The following is a 20,770-nucleotide window of genomic DNA, read 5'->3' as shown; positions in this document are numbered from 1 at the left end:
CGTGATTGTATTAATCAAAATGGGGCTGGGATTATTAATAATCCCAGGAATGTTCTTATTCAATTTAGTGATATATTTATAATTGATGATGTTGGATCGAATGATGAAAATAATCTTGTTATCATTTTCAGTATTTAATTTTTGGTTTATTTTCTATTTTAAAGTTGTTACTATTTAATAATTTATTATAATTATAATAATTGATGATTATAAATAGAAAATAAATTGATATAAATATTATAAATAGAATAATTCAATTTAATGGGTATATTTGTGGAATAAAAAAGTATCTATAAAGATAATTTAGGTTTGACATTCCTATGTTATAGATTAACTAACTCTTTTCATTAGAAGTAGTTGTTATATTATTATTTTGTGGTTTAAGAGACCATTACTTACTTTTCAGTCGTCTAATGATTCTTGTATAATTTTTATTAGTCAATTAATAAAAGATTTGTGAGTTGTAGTTTCAACAATAATTGGTATGAATCTATGATTAGAACCACAAATTTCTGAACATTGTCCGAAAAATAAGCCATTTCGACTAATATTTAGTCCTGCCTGGTTAAGTCGTCCTGGGGTGGCATCTATTTTAATCCCTATGGATGGTATGGCTCATGAGTGTAATACATCTGCAGATGTAGTTAGTACTCGGATATATATGTTAATTGGTAATACTGTTCGATTATCTACATCTAATAATCGAAATGAGTCTATAGATATTTCATTTGTTGGGGATATATATGAGTCAAATTCTGCCCTTATAAAATCGGAGTATTCATAACTTCAATATCATTGATGTAAAATAGTTTTCAGGGTCAATGAAGGTTGATTACTTTCATCTAATAAGTATAATAAACGTAGAGAGGGTAGGGCAATAAAAACTAGGGTAATTGCTGGTATAATTGTTCATATTGTTTCTAATGTTTGTCCTTCTAAAAGTATTCGGTTTGTTAATTTGTTATTAAATAATGATGCTATTAAGTATCCTACTAATACTGTAATTATAATTAAAATTAATATTGTGTGGTCATGGAAAAATATTATTTGTTCTATTAATGGGGAGGATCTATCTTGTAATCCTACTTGATTTCAGGTTGCCACTTTTAAGTAAGGGATATTCCTTATATTTGAAGCTTAAATTCAATGCACTTCTCTGCCACCTTAAAAATTAGTTGTTAGTAAGTAGTATTGGGAGTTCTGAATATGTATGTTCAGAGGGAGGTGACATTTGATACCATTCAATTGATGATGCTTGTTGTAGATTAAATAATGTTGGTCGGGCACTTGTCATACCTTCTCAGGTAATAAAAATTATAATAATTACTGCTGTAAATGATAAGATTGATCCTAATCTTGAAACAACATTTCATATTGTATATGCATCTGGATAATCCGAATATCGTCGCGGTATTCCTCTTAATCCTAGAAAATGTTGTGGGAAGAATGTTAAGTTAACTCCAATAAATATTGAGATAAATTGAATTTTTAATCAATCTGGATTACTCCTGTAAATAATGGAAATCAATGTACTAGTCCTGCTATAATAGCAAATACTGCTCCTATAGATAATACATAATGAAAATGTGCTACAACATAGTATGTGTCATGCAGCACAATGTCTAGTGATGAATTTGCTAATACTACTCCTGTTAATCCCCCTATTGTAAATAAGAAAATAAATCCTAATGCTCATAATATTGATGGAGAGTAATTAATTTGTGTTCCATGTAGTGTTGCAATTCATCTAAATACCTTAATTCCTGTTGGTACAGCGATAATTATTGTAGCTGCAGTAAAATATGCTCGAGTATCAACATCTATTCCTACAGTAAATATATGATGTGCTCATACAATAAATCCTAGGAACCCAATTGCTATTATTGCATAAATTATTCCAAGAACTCCAAATGTTTCTTTTTTACCTCTTTCTTGAGTTACAATATGTGAAATTATTCCAAATCCCGGTAGAATTAGAATATATACTTCTGGGTGTCCAAAGAATCAGAATAGGTGTTGATATAAGATTGGGTCTCCACCACCAGATGGGTCAAAAAATGAGGTATTTAAATTTCGATCTGTTAATAGCATTGTAATTGCTCCTGCTAGAACTGGTAGTGATAATAATAGTAGAACTGCAGTGATTACTACTGACCATACGAATAATGGTACTCGTTCTATGGATATTCCTATAGTTCGTATATTAATTACTGTTGTAATAAAATTTACTGCCCCTAGAATAGAGGATACTCCTGCTAAATGTAATGAAAAATTGATAAATCTACAGAGGCTCCGGCATGTGCAATTCCTGCAGATAGGGGAGGATATACTGTTCAACCAGTTCCTGCACCACTCTCTACAATTCTTCCTGATAATAGTAGAGTTAATGATGGAGGTAGTAATCAAAATCTTATATTATTTAATCGTGGGAAGGCTATGTCTGGGGCTCCAATTATTAAAGGTACTAGTCAGTTTCCAAATCCCCCAATTATAATAGGTATTACTATGAAAAAAATTATAATAAATGCGTGTGCAGTTACAATCACATTGTAGATCTGATCATCTCCAATTAAACTTCCTTTTTGGCCTAATTCTATACGGATTAAGATACTTAATGATGTTCCAACTATTCCTGATCATACTCCGAAAATTAAATATATTGTACCAATATCTTTATGGTTAGTAGAAAATAATCATCGTTGCAAGAATGAGATGACTGAAGTTATAGGTGATAAACTGTAAATTTATGTATGAGTTTAAAACTCTCTCATTAAATTTTGGCTTTATAGTTAAGAATAATAATTTTGAACTGCAATTTCAGGGTGATACATATATGTATTAAGGCCTAAAAGAGTACCCCTTATTTATGACTTTGAAGGTCATTAGTTTAAAATTAACTTAAGACCTTATAAAGATTTTATAGAGATATGTAAATTGGTTGGATTATAGGTAGTCCACATACTGAGAGAAAAATTGTAACTACTGATAATACTTGTTCTTTTAAGTTTAATGGCTTGTTGTTAATGATATTCCATATATTAGTTTTATAATTTATTAAAATTGATGTAAGTGAGGTTCGTAAGTAATAATATAAGGTTAGCAACGATATGCTAATTAGGATTATAATTATAATTAATTGCTTAAAGTTGGTTGTTTGGATAATGACTATCCATTTTGGTAAAAACCCTAGTAGAGGTGGTAGTCCACCAAGAGATAATATTGATATGAATAAAGATATTTTTATTCAAGTTTTAATATAAACAGTTGATGGACGTAGTATGTTTTGTTTATTGAAAATAACATAATGGTAGAGGTAGTTATAAGGATGTATAGTAAGTAGTAAATATGTTAACCAGGTATTATCTTCTGATGTTATTCTTAGAATAATTCATGATATGTGGTTAATTGATGAAAAGGCTATAATTTTTCGTAACGAGGTTTGATTTAATCCTCCAATTGCTCCAATAATTGCTGATGTTCTAATTGTTAAAATTAAAATTATGTTTAAATTGTCAATTACATAACTAAGCAATGTTGATGGAGCAATTTTTTGAATAGTTGTTATTACTAGGCAGTTAATTCATGTTATTCCTTCTATAACTTCTGGTATTCAAATGTGAAATGGAGCAGCTCCTATTTTTATTAATAAAGCTATGGTTAAAAGCTGGATCTGTATATTGAAGTTTGCAGCATTAATTATAATTAATGCTGCAGCCAAAATTATTGATGATGCTAATGCTTGAATTAGGAAGTATTTCGTTGATTATTTGGTGTAGAAATTAATGGGATAAAAGATATTAGATTAATTTCTAAGCCTATTCAGGCTGCATATCATGAGGTGGAAGAAATAGAAAGGAGGGTTCCTATTGTGGGGGTCAATAGGAATATTATTTTCTTGGGGGTTGTGAGCATTAAAAAGGGAAGGATTAATTATAGACCTTCATATGTGGGGTATGAGCCCTCTAGCTTAATTAGCTTACCTTTTTATTATATTTTGGTGTATGATGTACTATGGGGTTTGATACCATTGGAGAAAGTTTAATTCTTTTAATTATAAAAATTCATTTTTGTTACAAATAAATTAATAAGAACATGTTAAATTTCATGTATACTTTACCCTATCATGGTAATCCTTTTTCAGACATCTTATTTATATATAAGTTATAATAGTGGGTTAATAATACTATTTATTAGACTTTTATTGTTATGATCAATAAGTAGAACCTATTTATTAAATAATATAAAATACTTCAGAATCCTTTTTAATTTTATCCAATTTTTTTTAAGTTTTTGTAGTCTAACTTAAAGTAATTGACTTAATTAACATGTCATTTTAATACTTATTGAGTCTAGAGAAAAAAGAAGTTAATATATCTATATAGAACACAATTTTGAGGAAAAAAAAATTGTGTTCTATATAGTATGGGAAAGTGAGTAAAAATAAAAAGGGAGGAAATTTTCGTGAGATAATTTCTAATTATAATTTAATTTAATATAATACATACTATATAATAATAAAGAACCTCTCTTTATATTTTTGAACTAAAGTTTTATTCTAGCTTAAAATTCCCTAGTTAAATTTTACATATGTATTTATTAAAGAGAGGGAAAATTTCCGCCAATTTTTTATGGGTTGAGACGGTGTATTTGAATTTAGTTCGCAGTGTGTGGTTTTGTTTAATTTTAATGTAAATTAGATTACAGGATTTTAAATTTTAATATTTATTTTGTCCGGCTAAATTCGTGCCAGCTGCCGCGGTTAGACGTGGGGACATAAGTGGAGAGTTGTTGGCTTAATTGTAGTAATAATTGATTTTTGGTTGTTTATATTTTATTTATTAGGTGAAATTTTTAATATAATTTGTTCTTTATTTTTATTAATTCTATAAAGGTGATATGTTAAACTAGGATTAGATACCCTATTATTATCATTGTAAATTTGGTTTGAGTAGTATTAGTTATGATCTTGAAACTCAAAGAATTTGGCGGTGCTTTATTCTATTTAGAGGAACCTGTCCCGTAATCGATATTCCGCGTTTTATTTGACCTATTATTGTAAAGTATCAGTTTGTATACCACCGTAATTTGAATATTTAAATATATATATTCTTTTTTTCTGTTGAAATATATTTCAGGTCAAGGTGCAGCTTATTAGTGGGTGGAGATGGGTTACATTATGTTGATTTGGATAATATATTGAAATTATATTTCAAATTGGATTTAATTGTAATTTTGTTTTAGAATAACATTTTGGTTTATTAGCTCTAGGGCATGCACACATCGCCCGTCGCTCTCATTTATATAGGTGAGATAAGTCGTAACATAGTAGGTGTACCGGAAGGTGTACCTAGTTTGAATATAATATCAAAATATTTCTGTTAGTTAGAATATTCATTTACATTGAGTAGTTAGTCGTGCAATTCGACATATTTTGATAGAAATTTTATTACTACTTGAATTTAGTTTATAAGTTGATTTTATATGAAAAGTAATTTTATTGGGGTTGGTTATATACTTAGTGTATATGAATTAGTTTGTTATAGGTTATTAGTACAGTGTTGGGATTTATTAAATATATGAAATATTGATTTTTATTATAGGAGATGTCAATAATCGTACCTTTTGTATCAGGGAGGATTAAATTTTAATTGAATATTCTATTTTCTCGAAGGGTGAGGAGCTAGTAGACTAATTTTAAGGTATAAGTGTTATATTTTTCTGTTAAAATTGTTATTTGTAATAAAATGTTATTCGACTTACCTTATATCTAGTTATTAGGGAATTATATTTAATATAGCTTTGCATTTTAATATTTTTTATATTAATATATATATATTATAATATTAATGTTTAGTTATGACTAGGGGGATGTGCTTCTGGTTAATATGTTGGTTATAACTTTATATTAAACTATTATATTTATTGGTTTGGGGATTGCTAATTTTTGTAATTTTGTTATAATTTATTTGAAATTTTATTAAAAATTTAGTTTGGTTTTACTTGCTTACTTAATTATATGTTTTAATTGGTTTTATTTTGAAATTATGATTCTATTAGTATATTTACTTAATTAATTAAAGGAATTAGGCAAAATTTATTCTCGCCTGTTTATCAAAAACATCTTTTCATGATTTTTTATATGAAGTATAACCTGCCCAATGACATTTGTTTAATGGCCGCGGTATTTTGACCGTGCGAAGGTAGCATAATCATTAGTCTTTTAATTGGGGGCTAGAATGAATGGTTGGACGAGGAATAGACTGTCTTTAGTTAATTAATATATAATTTTACTTTAGAGTGAAAAGGCTTTATTTTTTTAAGGGGACGATAAGACCCTATAGATCTTTATATTATTTTAATGATGTTTTGATTAGTAATATAATTATATATATTATTAAATAGTATTTTGTTGGGGTGATGGGAAGATAATAATTAGCTCTTTTTTATTTAATATTCAATAATTTTTGTTATTTGGATCCATTTTTAGTGATTTAAAGAATAAGTTACCTTAGGGATAACAGCGTAATCTTTCTTGAGAGATCATATCGACAGGAGGGGTTGCGACCTCGATGTTGGATTAAAATATCATTTGGGGGTAGCATTTCAAATTTGATGGTCTGTTCGACCTTTAATTTCTTACATGATCTGAGTTCAAACCGGCGTGAGCCAGGTTGGTTTCTATTTCTTAATATTAAAAATGTTTTAGTACGAAAGGACCAAATACTTATATTATATATATAATATTGATTAATAATAATTACTATTATGGCAGAGAAGTGCATTGAATTTAGAATTCAATAATGAAGATAAATTTCTTTTTATAGTAGATGATATCAGATTTATTTATTGGAGTTATTTCTTTTATTATTTTTGTTGTATGTGTTTTAATTAGAGTTGCTTTTTTTACTTTATTTGAGCGCAGGGTTTTAGGTTATATTCAAATTCGTAAGGGGCCTAATCGGGTTGGGATTTGTGGTATTTTTCAGCCTTTTGCTGATGCAGTTAAATTATTTACTAAGGAGCAAACATTACCTACTTTGAGAAACTATTATCCATATTATATATCTCCAGTTTTTAGTTTATTTTTGTCTTTGGTTGTTTTTCCATATCACACCTTATTATTTAATTTTTATTTGGGGGTATTTTTCTTTTTATGTTGTATGAGAATAGGAGTGTATAGAGTAATATCTGCTGGGTGGGCATCTAATTCTAATTATGCGTTACTTGGGGGTCTTCGAGCCGTTGCTCAAACTATTTCTTATGAGGTTAGATTAGTATTAATTTTACTATCTTTTATTTTTTTAATTGGTGGCTATAATTTACTTTTATTTAATGTTTTTCAGGATTATTTATGGTTTATCTTTATTGCTTTACCGTTGGCGTTAGCCTGATTGAGTTCTTGTTTAGCTGAAACTAACCGGACTCCTTTTGATTTTGCTGAGGGGGAATCTGAACTTGTTTCTGGGTTTAATGTTGAGTATAGCGCTGGTGGATTTGCTTTAATTTTTATATCTGAATATGCTAGTATTTTATTTATAAGTGTTTTATTTAGAATTTTATTGTTGGGGGGATACCACTTTTCTTATTTTTTTTACTTAAGGGTTATTTTTTTAGGATTTATTTATATTTGAATTCGAGGGACACTACCACGATTTCGTTATGATAAACTTATATATTTAGCTTGAAAAAGTTTTCTTCCGGTTTCTTTAAATTATTTTTTTTTTTGGTTGGTTTTAGGGGGTTGATTGTATCAATTTATATTTAGTTGCATAATAATTAGAATGTGAAGACTTCTAGAATATTTATATTCTATTTTATGTTTTCAAGACATACACTTAAAGTTTCAGTCAAGAAGTCATTTTTTTAAGATTTTATCTCATAGTAGTAGGGTTGCTGGGGATATAATGAAATATATAAAATATATAATTGTTAATACTTGCCCAGTAGTAGCACTAGTATTATCTATTATAATTTTATTTATGGAGTTTCTACGGGTCGGGCTCCAATTCAGGTTAATAAAATAAAGGTTGCAAATATTAATCAAAATAATACTTGATTTAATGGATAAAATTGTAGTCCACGAAAATTTCTTTTATGGTGTATTGGTATAATAAATAAAATTATAATAGATAATACTAGTGCTACTACTCCTCCAAGCTTATTTGGGATTGATCGTAGAATGGCGTATGCAAACAGAAAGTATCACTCTGGTTGAATGTGTACTGGGGTTACAAGTGGATTTGCAGGGGTAAAGTTTTCAGGGTCTCCTAGGGTTGTTGGAAATATTAATGAGAGTTGTATTAGTCTTAAAATTATAAGTATAAACCCTAATATATCTTTTATTGAGAAGTATGGGTGGAATGGAATTTTATCCATGTTGCTATTAATAGATAGTGGATTATTAGACCCAGTTTGATGCAAGAAAAGTAGATGAATTATGGATATTGCTATTAAAATAAATGGTAATAAAAAATGAAAGGCGAAGAATCGAGTTAGTGTAGCACTATCTACTGCAAATCCCCCCCAAATTCATTGGACTAACGTAGTCCCTAAATATGGAATTGCCGAGAGTAAATTAGTAATTACTGTGGCACCTCAAAATGATATTTGCCCTCATGGTAATACATATCCAACAAATGCTGTTGCTATTGTTGCTAATATAATTATAACCCCAATAGATCATGTGTGAAAATATAAGTAGGATCCATAATATATTCCTCGTCCAACATGTATATATATATACAAATAAAAAATATGGAGGCGCCATTAGCATGAATAGTTCGTAGTATTCACCCATAATTCACATCTCGGCAGATGTGTATTACTCTAGAAAAGGCTAAATCTGTTCTTGAAATATAATGTATTGCTAAAAAAAGACCTGTTAAGATTTGGATTGAAAGACATATTCCTATGAGTGAGCCAAAATTTCATCAATAGGAAATATTTAGTGGGGCTGGCAAGTCTACTAATGCATTATTTGCTAATTTGAGTAGAGGGTGATAAATCCGTGCTGGTTTTGTCATTTGTAATTATTTAATTATTTTTAGAGGCCCATGTGAAAGTCTAGTAATTTTTACAATTGAAATTAATGTAATAAATAGATATACTACTGTTATAGTAGTTATTATTATAATGGATTCATTGTATAATTTTATTCCTGGTAAGGGTGGTGTACTTCTTCAGGTTGTATAAGTATCTATATTTTGTAGTATTGAGGGGGTTAATAATGGGTCTATTATTATTAATATAAATAAACATAATAATATTAAAGTTACACTCATAATTATTATTTTTGTTCTTATTTTAAATATTTCATTTGGTGTAAGTCTTGTTGTATAAATAAATAGAACTAATATTCCTCCTAAAAATACTAGAAATAATACATAGGAAAGTCATGTGGATTTTAAAAATGTGGATATTGTTAGGCATGCAGTAATAGTTTGTATAATTAGTGTGATCCCCATAGATAGTGGATGTTTTATATATAATATTATTAGTGCTAATATTAATATAACAGTAATTAGTATTAATTGTATTTTAATATCAAGGGGTAGTTTAATAAAAATATTGGCTTTGGGAGCTAATGATGATGTAATTATATCTTCCTTGATGTTTTTAGAATTATTAATTCATTAATGATTTACAAGACCATTGTTTTTATTAAACTATAAAAACTTATGTTAAGAGTATTATTTATATTATTTATTTTATTTACTAGATTTTTATGCTTTATTTCTCAACGTAGGCTCTTATTAGTAACTCTATTAAGACTTGAATTTATTGTGTTATCCTTATATTTATATATAACTTATTATTTTATTAATAATCAGGAAGAAGCTTATTTTTGTTTATTATTTATTTCGTTTTGTGTATGTGAGGGGGCTCTTGGTCTATCTGTTATAGTATCAGTTACACGTACTCATGGTAATGATTATTTTAATTCTTTTGTATTATTGAAATGTTAAAATATATTTTTTATTTTATATTTTAAATCCTTTTGAGATTTAATAGTTCTTTATGAATGGTGGTTCAAATTTCTATTATTTTTGGTTGTTTTTGTTTTTATTAATAGTATGATTTGGTATCGGAGTATGGGGGGCTGGTTATTTTATTGGCTTAGATGTGATGTCTTACTCTTTAATTTTGCTTAGCATTTGAATTATTTTTTTAATAATAGTGGCTAGAAATAGTATTATATCTATTTACTTTTATCCTTGTAGATTTATATTTTTGTTAATTATTTTATTATTATTGTTAATATTAACTTTTATAAGAATACTTTTTTTTTAATTTTATTTGTTTTTTGAGGGATCATTAGTACCTACTTTATTTTTAATTTTAGGGTGAGGGTATCAGCCAGAACGAGTACAAGCGGGGGTATATTGACTTTTTTATACATTACTTGCTTCTTTACCTCTTTTGGTTGGTATTTTTATGTTAAATTATAAGGTGGGGGGTTTATATATATATATATATTTAGATATATTAATATTGATATATTAGAATGGTGTTTGCCTTTTTAGTAAAAATACCTATATTTTTGGTTCATTTGTGATTACCTAGGGCTCATGTTGAGGCTCCAGTTAGTGGGTCTATGATTTTGGCTGGGATTTTATTAAAGCTCGGAGGGTATGGGATTTTGCGAATTATTTCTTGTATTGAGAGATTAGCTGTTAAATACAATATTTTTTGATTTGGTATTAGCATTGTTGGAATTTGAATAATTAGTCTTGTTTGTATACGTCAAATTGATTTAAAGGCTTTGGTTGCATATTCATCTGTAGCACATATAGGTCTTGTTTTGATGGGGATTATAACTATAGGAACATGAGGAATAAATGGTAGTCTTACTTTAATAGTAGCACATGGTCTTTGTTCTTCTGGAATATTTTGTCTAGTAAATATTACTTATGAACGATTAGGTAGTCGTAGTATATTAATTAATAGGGGGATAATTAGTTATATTCCTAGATTATCTTTATGATGATTTATATTGAGAATTACTAATATAGCTGCCCCCCTTCTATTAATCTGTTGGGTGAAATTAGTCTATTAAATAGAATTATTGGGTGATCCTACTTTAGTTTTGTAGGTGTTGCATTACTCTCCTTTTTAAGTGCTGGTTATACTTTATATTTATATTCTTACACTCAACATGGAATATACTACTCTGGTGTATTTTCTTGCTGAAGAAGTAACATTCGTGAATATTTATTATTATTTTGTCATTTATTTCCATTAAATTTTTTAATTGTTTTTTGTTCTCCAATATTTCATTGAATTTAAATTATTTAAGTAGTTTAAGTAGAATAGTAAGTTGTGGACTTACTGGTAGCTAAAAAGTTCTTAGATCAATGGTTTTTAATTTTTTTATTACAAGTATAGTATCAATTATTTTATTAATTAGTAGAATAATTTTATTATTATTAGGGATAATATTTTTAATTAGGGATATTACAATTTTTATTGAGTGAAATATTGTTAATTTGAATAGTTCTAGTATTATCATAACAATATTATTTGATTGAATATCTTTAATTTTTATAGGATTAGTTATATATATCTCTTCTATGGTTATTAATTATAGAGGTTCTTATATAGAAGGGGATTATAATATAAATCGATTTATTATTTTAGTTTTATTATTTGTCGGGTCTATAATGTTTTTAATTATTTCTCCTAATATTATTAGAATTATTTTAGGATAGGATGGTCTAGGACTAGTTTCTTACTGCCTAGTAATTTATTATCAGAATGTTCGTTCCTATTCTGCTGGAATATTAACTGCTTTGTCTAACCGAATTGGTGATGTATTTATTTTATTATCTATTGCTTGAATATTAAATTATGGTAGCTGAAATTATATCTATTATTTATGATTAGTTTCTGACTTTGATATAATATTAATTACTAGATTTATTATTATTGCTGGGATAACAAAGAGTGCACAAATTCCATTTTCTGCATGATTGCCGGCAGCTATGGCTGCACCCACCCCAGTTTCTGCATTAGTTCATTCTTCTACTTTGGTTACTGCTGGAGTTTATTTATTAATTCGTTTTGGAGATATACTGATATATATACTGTTTTTGGTAGGATACTCTTATTACTGTCAGGGTTAACTATATTTATAGCTGGGGTTGGTGCTAATTTTGAATATGATTTGAGGAAAATTATTGCTTTATCTACATTAAGACAACTTGGGTTAATAATGTTAACATTATCTGTGGGGTTAAAGGAGTTATCATTTTTCCATTTATTGACACATGCTATATTTAAGTCTTTATTGTTTTTATGTGCCGGTGTAGTTATTCATGTAATAGGGGATGTTCAGGATATTCGTTGTATGGGGGGTCTAATTAATAAAATACCAATAACTATTTCTTGTATAATAATTTCTAGTCTTGCCTTATGTGGAATACCGTTTTTGGCTGGGTTTTATTCTAAGGATTTAATTTTGGAAATATTAAGTATATCTTCTTTTAATTTAGTAATATTTGTTATATTATGAGTTTCTACGGGTATAACTATAGCCTATAGTTTTCGATTAAATTATTATTTAGTTGGTAAATCTTATAGAGGTATATCATTTCAATTCTTTTCAGATGATGGGGGATGAGGCATATTTAAAGGTATGTTAGGCCTATTATTCTTATCTATTGTAGGTGGTTCTGGGTTAATATGATTAATATTTCCTTCTGTTTTTGTTATTATTATCCCACTTAGTTTGAAAATAGGGGCAATTATATGTATTTTATTGGGAGGGTGAATTGGGTATAATATTACATCTTTCTTGTTCGAAATTTATCCATTTTTTAATAATAAAATAATATATTATTTATTAGGGGGGATATGATTTTTACCTTATTTATCCTCTGGTGGATTAATTGGTAGTTCATTTATTACTGGAGGTCTATATATTAAGGCTGTTGATTATGGATGAAGTGAACTTATGGGGGGACAGGGAGTCTATAAATATATAAGGAGTGGTTCTTTAAATATCCAATTAATACATTCTAATTATTTTAATATTTATTTTATATTTTCATTTTTAATAGTAATTTTATTAATAATTTATATGTGTTTATATAGCTTATAATAAAGCATAATATTGAAGTTATTAGGAAGGATAAAATAATTCTATAGGCATTTCTTGAACTTATTTAAAGTTCAGCTTTATCATGAAAAGATAATGTAATTTTATACTAAAGAAATAGTGTGAGAGTATTAATGGAGTTTCACCACTAAAGATGGAAGTTAGCAGCCCCCACTTAATAATATACCCCTTAACTGAGGAGATAATCCTAATTTTATTATTAACATTAATATGCCGCCTTCCTTTGGCTTCAGTCAAATAAGCAAGGGTAATATATACCAATTTATTCAGGTCGAAGCTGATTGCTTTTGCTTCTTGCTCAATAAAGTAAATTGAACTATTCAATACCTTTTGAATGCAACTCAAATATTATTATTAACTATTACTCTAGCATGCTCATTCTAGTGATCCTTGGGTTCATTCATGATATAAACCTAAAAGCAAGATTAATAGGAATAGGAGTCTAACACATATTCAATATATTAGTTTTGAATTAGTAATAATAACTGTTATTGGTAATAGTTATACAATTTCTACATCAAAAATTAGAAAAATTAATGCAATTAGAAAGAATTTTATAGAGAATGGAATTCGTGCTGAGGATTTTGGGTCAAATCCACACTCAAACGGTGATCTTTTTTCTCGGTCTGTAATTATTTTTTTTGATAGTAATGTGGATAATATTATTACAATTGAGGTAATTATTATAATTAATAATGAGGTACTTATGATTATATTAATTATTTACTTTATTTTATTATAATCTTTTTAATTGGAAGTTAAGCGTACTTTAAATATACTAAGTAAATTATCTACCTCATCAGTAAATTGAAATATAAAGGAATAATCATACTACATCTACGAAATGTCAATATCAGGCTGCTGCTTCAAATCCGAAGTGATGTGTTGGTGAAAAATGGCATAAGATGTGTCGAGCTAAACATACCCCTAGGAATGTTGATCCAATAATAACATGTAACCCATGAAATCCTGTTGCTATAAAGAATGTGGATCCATATACTGCATCAGCGATTCATAATATTCATATGCCTGAAGAATAGTAAAATATATTCCTAATATTAGTGTTAATATAAGGGCTTGCGTTGTATGTGAGTGGTTTTTTTCTAATAACCCATGATGGGCTCATGTTACTGTTACTCCTGAGGCTAGTAAAATTGCTGTATTTAATAAAGGTACTTGTATTGGGTTAAATGGAGTAATTCCCCTTGGTGGTCATAATATCCCCAGTTCAATTGTTGGGGATAATCTTCTATGGAAAAATGCTCAAAAGAAGGATACAAAAAATAATACCTCTGAGATAATAAATAGAATTATGCCCCATCGTAGTCCTATTATAACTTGATTTGTATGTAATCCTTGATATGTTCCCTCTCGTGAAATATCTCGTCATCATTGAATTATTGTAAGAAGTATAGTTGTTATTCCTATTGATAATAGAATTATATTTTGTTGGTGAAATCATCTAATTATCCCTGTTGTTAATATTATTGCTCTAATAGCTCCTGTTGCTGGTCATGGGCTTTGATCTACTAGGTGATATGGGTGGTTTTGGTTTGCTGACATTGGTTATTTTGATTCTCTAGAATAAATAGCAATTAATAAGGCAAATACATAAGATTGGATAAATGCTACGGCTGTTTCTATAATAATTAATATAATTTGTGCTAAAATTAATATTGAAAGTCCAATAATTTCTAATATTGTTCCTGTATTTCCAATTATTGATATTATTAAATGTCCAACTATTATGTTTGCTGCTAGTCGCACTGATAGAGTTATTGGACGAATTAGATTTCTAATTATTTCAATACCTACTATAATTGGTATTAATAGTGCTGGCACACCTTCCGGTACTAGGTGTGCTAATATATGTTTTGTATTATTGATTCACCCAAATAATATAAATGATAATCATATTGGTAGGGCCAGGGTTAGGGTAAATACTAAGTGACTTGATCTAGTAAATACATAGGGTAGTAATCCTATTGAATTATTAAATAAGATTATTGAAAATATACTAATAAATATTAGGGTTCTTCCCTGGTGACTAATTATCCCTAAAAATGTTTTAAATTCTTCATGTAACTTTATTATTATTATGTTATATAATATAGAGGTTCGTGATTGTATTAATCAAAATGGGGCTGGGATTATTAATAATCCCAGGAATGTTCTTATTCAATTTAGTGATATATTTATAATTGATGATGTTGGATCGAATGATGAAAATAATCTTGTTATCATTTTCAGTATTTAATTTTTGGTTTATTTTCTATTTTAAAGTTGTTACTATTTAATAATTTATTATAATTATAATAATTGATGATTATAAATAGAAAATAAATTGATATAAATATTATAAATAGAATAATTCAATTTAATGGGTATATTTGTGGAATAAAAAAGTATCTATAAAGATAATTTAGGTTTGACATTCCTATGTTATAGATTAACTAACTCTTTTCATTAGAAGTAGTTGTTATATTACTATTTTGTGGTTTAAGAGACCATTACTTACTTTTCAGTCGTCTAATGATTCTTGTATAATTTTTATTAGTCAATTAATAAAAGATTTGTGAGTTGTAGTTTCAACAATAATTGGTATGAATCTATGATTAGAACCACAAATTTCTGAACATTGTCCGAAAAATAAGCCAATTCGACTAATATTTAGTCCTGCCTGGTTAAGTCGTCCTGGGGTGGCATCTATTTTAATCCCTATGGATGGTATGGCTCATGAGTGTAATACATCTGCAGATGTAGTTAGTACTCGGATATCTATGTTAATTGGTAATACTGTTCGATTTTCTACATCTAATAATCGAAATGAGTCTATAGATATTTCATTTGTTGGGGATATATATGAGTCAAATTCTGCCCTTATAAAATCGGAGTATTCATAACTTCAATATCATTGATGTCCAATAGTTTTAAGGGTCAATGAAGGTTGATTAATTTCATCTAATAAGTATAATAAACGTAGAGAGGGTAGGGCAATAAAAACTAGGGTAATTGCTGGTATAATTGTTCATATTGTTTCTAATGTTTGTCCTTCTAAAAGTATTCGGTTCGTTAATTTGTTATTAAATAATGATGCTATTAAGTATCCTACTAATACTGTAATTAAAATTAAAATTAATATTGTGTGGTCATGGAAAAATATTATTTGTTCTATTAATGGGGAGGATCTATCTTGTAATCCTACTTGATTTCAGGTTGCCACTTTTAAGTAAGGGATATTCCTTATATTTGAAGCTTAAATTCAATGCACTTCTCTGCCACCTTAAAAATTAGTTGTTAGTAAGTAGTATTGGGAGTTCTGAATATGTATGTTCAGAGGGAGGTGACATTTGATACCATTCAATTGATGATGCTTGTTGTAGATTAAATAATGTTGGTCGGGCACTTGTCATACCTTCTCAGGTAATAAATATTATAATAATTACTGCTGTAAATGATAAGATTGATGATAATCTTGAAAGAACATTTCATATTGTATATGCATCTGGATAATCCGAATATCGTCGCGGTATTCCTCTTAATCCTAGAAAATGTTGTGGGAAGAATGTTAAGTTAACTTCAATAAATATTGAGATAAATTGAATTTTTAATCAATCTGGATTTATTATTACTCCTGTAAATAATGGAAATCAATGTACTAGTCCTGCTATAATAGCAAATACTGCTCCTATAGATAATACATAATGAAAATGTGCTACAACATAGTATGTGTCATGCAGCACAATGTCTAGTGATGAATTTGCTAATACTACTCCTGTTAATCCCCCTATTGTAAATAAGAAAATAAATCCTAATGCTCATAATATTGATGGAGAGTAATTAATTTGTGTTCCATGTAGTGTTGCAATTCATCTAAATACCTTAATTCCTGTTGGTACAGCGATAATTATTGTAGCTGCAGTAAAATATGCTCGAGTATCAACATCTATTCCTACAGTAAATATATGATGTGCTCATACAATAAATCCTAGGAACCCAATTGCTATTATTGCATAAATTATTCCAAGAACTCCAAATGTTTCTTTTTTACCTCTTTCTTGAGTTACAATATGTGAAATTATTCCAAATCCCGGTAGAATTAGAATATATACTTCTGGGTGTCCAAAGAATCAGAATAGGTGTTGATATAAGATTGGGTCTCCACCACCAGATGGGTCAAAAAATGAGGTATTTAAATTTCGATCTGTTAATAGCATTGTAATTGCTCCTGCTAGAACTGGTAGTGATAATAATAGTAGAACTGCAGTGATTACTACTGACCATACGAATAATGGTACTCGTTCTATGGATATTCCTATAGTTCGTATATTAATTACTGTTGTAATAAAATTTACTGCCCCTAGAATAGAGGATACTCCTGCTAAATGTAATGAAAAATTGATAAATCTACAGAGGCTCCGGCATGTGCAATTCCTGCAGATAGGGGAGGATATACTGTTCAACCAGTTCCTGCACCACTCTCTACAACTAAGAGAAGGAGATAATTAGGGACAAATAATCTTGCATTATCCCACTCCGAACTGCTGAGAGCTAAAGAGGAGGAGAAAATACAGGAAATATGGAAAGAAATAATTTGGAGATTTTCGTGTTTACATGGAACCATGACAAGATTTTACCACATGATTATTTGCACGTGTTGCGAAATTATTAGAATGTTATGGAAGTTTCGGAAATGTCTTTGTTGAGAAAATTCTTGTTGTTTCCCTCAGGCATTCTACAGGTGGTTGGATTCAATTTTTTTACGTCTGTTTGAAGATTATTTAGAATGCTTTTTTATGTATTTATTTCTTATTTAAGTTGAATACTATTTCTTGGATTGTAATAACGAAATACTGAGCCTGATATAGAATAGATTTCATATGAAGGAAGTGCACTAACTTCTGTATAATCGTCGTAGAAGGAAACTTTGTTCTATTGGGACTCCCCGATGGTACAGTGGTAGCACTTCACCTTGTAATCAAGGGGTGCCGGGTTCGATAACCGGTGAAGGAACATAGTGATTTGAATCCCATTTTAAAGTGTGGGTCCAGTTCCGATTAGCTTTTCTGTGAATCAAATGAAGGAATGTTGTAGCTGTTCTTTTTATTCTGTAAATTTAGCCTTCAAGTTTATTAGCAAAATACATGTGGTATCTACTTTCTACATTTTCAATCGTAACTAAACAAATTTCACAAAGTAGTTTTATCAAATTTCAGAGGGAAGCTGACAGCAATGTTAGGGTGGCGGGAGTCTGTTTACGGCCAGGGCGTTTTCCGAGACTATTTTTCGCCGCTTCCCACTGACAGAGGTTTTGCTTTGAACAATGGACACCGTTCCTTCAGGGGGCAAACCTGCAGTAGCGGGTAAGTGCCATAAATCCAGGCCTAAAGTAGGAATGAAAGTTGATGCAAGGGTGGGGCAATAAAAATTCTGTAATTTGCTTTGCTTGCTGACAGGAAGTTTTGCAGGAAAAGCTGAAAAGGAAAACGGCAAACTTTGAATGCAAGAGGGACAGTGAACACAAGTTCTTTGTATTATTCGCCGCCACACAAGCTTCCATTTCGAAGGTGAGGCTATCAGCAGCGAAGTTATTAGAGGGTTGGAAGCAGTGACGACGCCAGAGGAGGCAGGGGGGCGCCACTTCGCCCTCTCCCGGGCCCTCCAACTGAAGTTAATTAAATATCAAATAATAAAGAGAGTTCATTTATAAGTATATGACGATTTTCACCTTTTCAAAGTGGTGTATTCTGCATGATATCACTTTCCTGTTTATGATAAATACCAACTTGATTAACAAATATTAATTTGTTTAGTATATATATATATAGCTATGTGTATGTGACTTTCGTTCAAGATTCGAGCGCCGACCTGGGCATAGGTGATTTCTCATTCATTTATGTCCTATAATCGTCGAGATTAACCTAAGTTTTAAAAAGTTTTAAGAACTGGGAAAAAGTGTTGAATGTGGATGGTTTTAAAACATCACGAATATTTTCAGGACCACAAGACATCATCTGTAGTACGCGCAAATTATTCTAATCGTGGTCGTTAGTGATAACGCTAATTATTAAAATACATTCAAAGTTGATTCAAGATTTGATTGGTTGGTTGATTTTGTGTTTTAAGTCCATTTTATGCACAGAAAAGTCAATCGCGACTTAAATTAAAGTGCCTCCACTGGGTATCGAACCTGGGACCAAAGGTGATCGAAAAAACCCGGCACTAAATGTCAGTTGTTGTGGATTCATCGCGGTTTCTTACTATTCAGGGACTCTAATTTCGAGATGATGAGTCTGAGGAAACCTTAACAAAGGGAATTTCTTCGATACTCTTGAAGTTAATGAGGATATATTATTTCGAAATGTATTGAACATGAACCTTAAAATGCAAATTACACTTAAAATTCGAATCAAAACATATCGCGGGCACGTAAAATAACGCTATTTAGGATTTGCCACGCTTCAATCATTGGATACAGGTTTGCTCTTTCTCGAATATATCAAAATCGAAGAACATCTTCCCACGAACTCCATAGGTGCCTGTAATTGCACAGACATACGTTGGAGTGGTAGGGTAAGAGTAAGTAATGCCATGGTCAGAATATTTCTTGAATCGTGAGATAACTGTAATCTTTGTCTGATTTTTTTTTATCCTGTGATAACATTTCCCTGAAAGGTGAAATACAAATTTTGCCCAAAACTCTTCAGCATTACGAAGATGGTTGTCCTTAAAATCTTTGAAAAGGCTTGCTCGAAACAGGATGCTGGATGCAAACTGCCTCATTTGGCTGTTCTTGCCATTGAGAAGAAATGTCAAGTCCTGGACGTACCAAAGGTGGCAATGTGTTCTCCAAACCACACAGAGCAGAATTCTCCTACAGGAGAAATACGCTTCACTAAGTGCCTCACATTGTTTCCAATACTTAAGAAGATTCATTTGTTCCAACGTCACGTTTATTTTGCAGAAAATTAAACTCTTCGAAGCATTTTTTCGTCATTTATATTATTATCTTATAACTTAAATATTTATATCAGTAGTTTCATCTCAAGAAAGACGATGAATTATAAAATTATGAATGTCTTTCAATACTGAAATAGGCTACTAGAGACAACGCAACTTACCAATAAAAAAGAATTAATGTCTTTATTAAAACGAATCATGTGGAGATAAACTAGTAAACAAGAAGTAAATTTAGACAGTAAACGTCCACTCTAAATAAAAGACAAACACAAAACACCATACATGAATATAATAATAATAATAATTATTGTAATTATTATTATAATTATTATAATAGTCATTATTATAAGTATTATTATATATGTATATATATATATATATATATATATATGTGTAGTGTTTTCTGGCGTTTTAATGTGACTACCCCCTTACAATATTTTGTTGCAAGCCTTTCGCCCCCCCCCCCAGTCACATTTCCCTGGCGCCGTCACTGGTTGGAAGTAAATTTATTAGGACGAGGAAAGTAACATTAGCTGTTGACAGTGTTGCACCAAATAACGTGATATGTGCTACTGTTTGTATAAATTATAGGAAATTTAAGCAAAAATTATAATTGTTGAGACTTGAGAGTTGTTTCCTTCAGATAAAAAAGTTCAGATAAAACAAGAATTTAGCCTTACTGTTATGAAAAGA

General features: G+C 29.4%; 3 pseudogenes; all 3 read right to left on the bottom strand.

Moving 5' to 3' along the window:
• Positions 1-438: 438 nt before the first annotated feature.
• LOC145982860 (cytochrome c oxidase subunit 2 pseudogene) lies at positions 439-1,294 on the bottom strand (annotated as a pseudogene).
• A 12,622-nt stretch (positions 1,295-13,916) lies between these two features.
• On the bottom strand, positions 13,917-14,680 carry LOC145982876 (cytochrome c oxidase subunit 3 pseudogene; annotated as a pseudogene).
• Positions 14,681-15,674: 994 nt separating this feature from the next.
• Positions 15,675-16,609, bottom strand: LOC145982859 (cytochrome c oxidase subunit 2 pseudogene; annotated as a pseudogene).
• Between the last annotated feature and the right edge of the window lie 4,161 nt (positions 16,610-20,770).

This window comes from Lepisma saccharinum, unplaced genomic scaffold, assembly GCF_977018435.1.
Source record: "Lepisma saccharinum unplaced genomic scaffold, izLepSacc3.1 HAP1_SCAFFOLD_459, whole genome shotgun sequence".
NCBI lineage: Eukaryota > Metazoa > Arthropoda > Insecta > Zygentoma > Lepismatidae > Lepisma > Lepisma saccharinum.
Note: the sequence above shows the minus strand (reverse complement) of the source record. Positions and strands in the feature narration are given on the sequence as shown.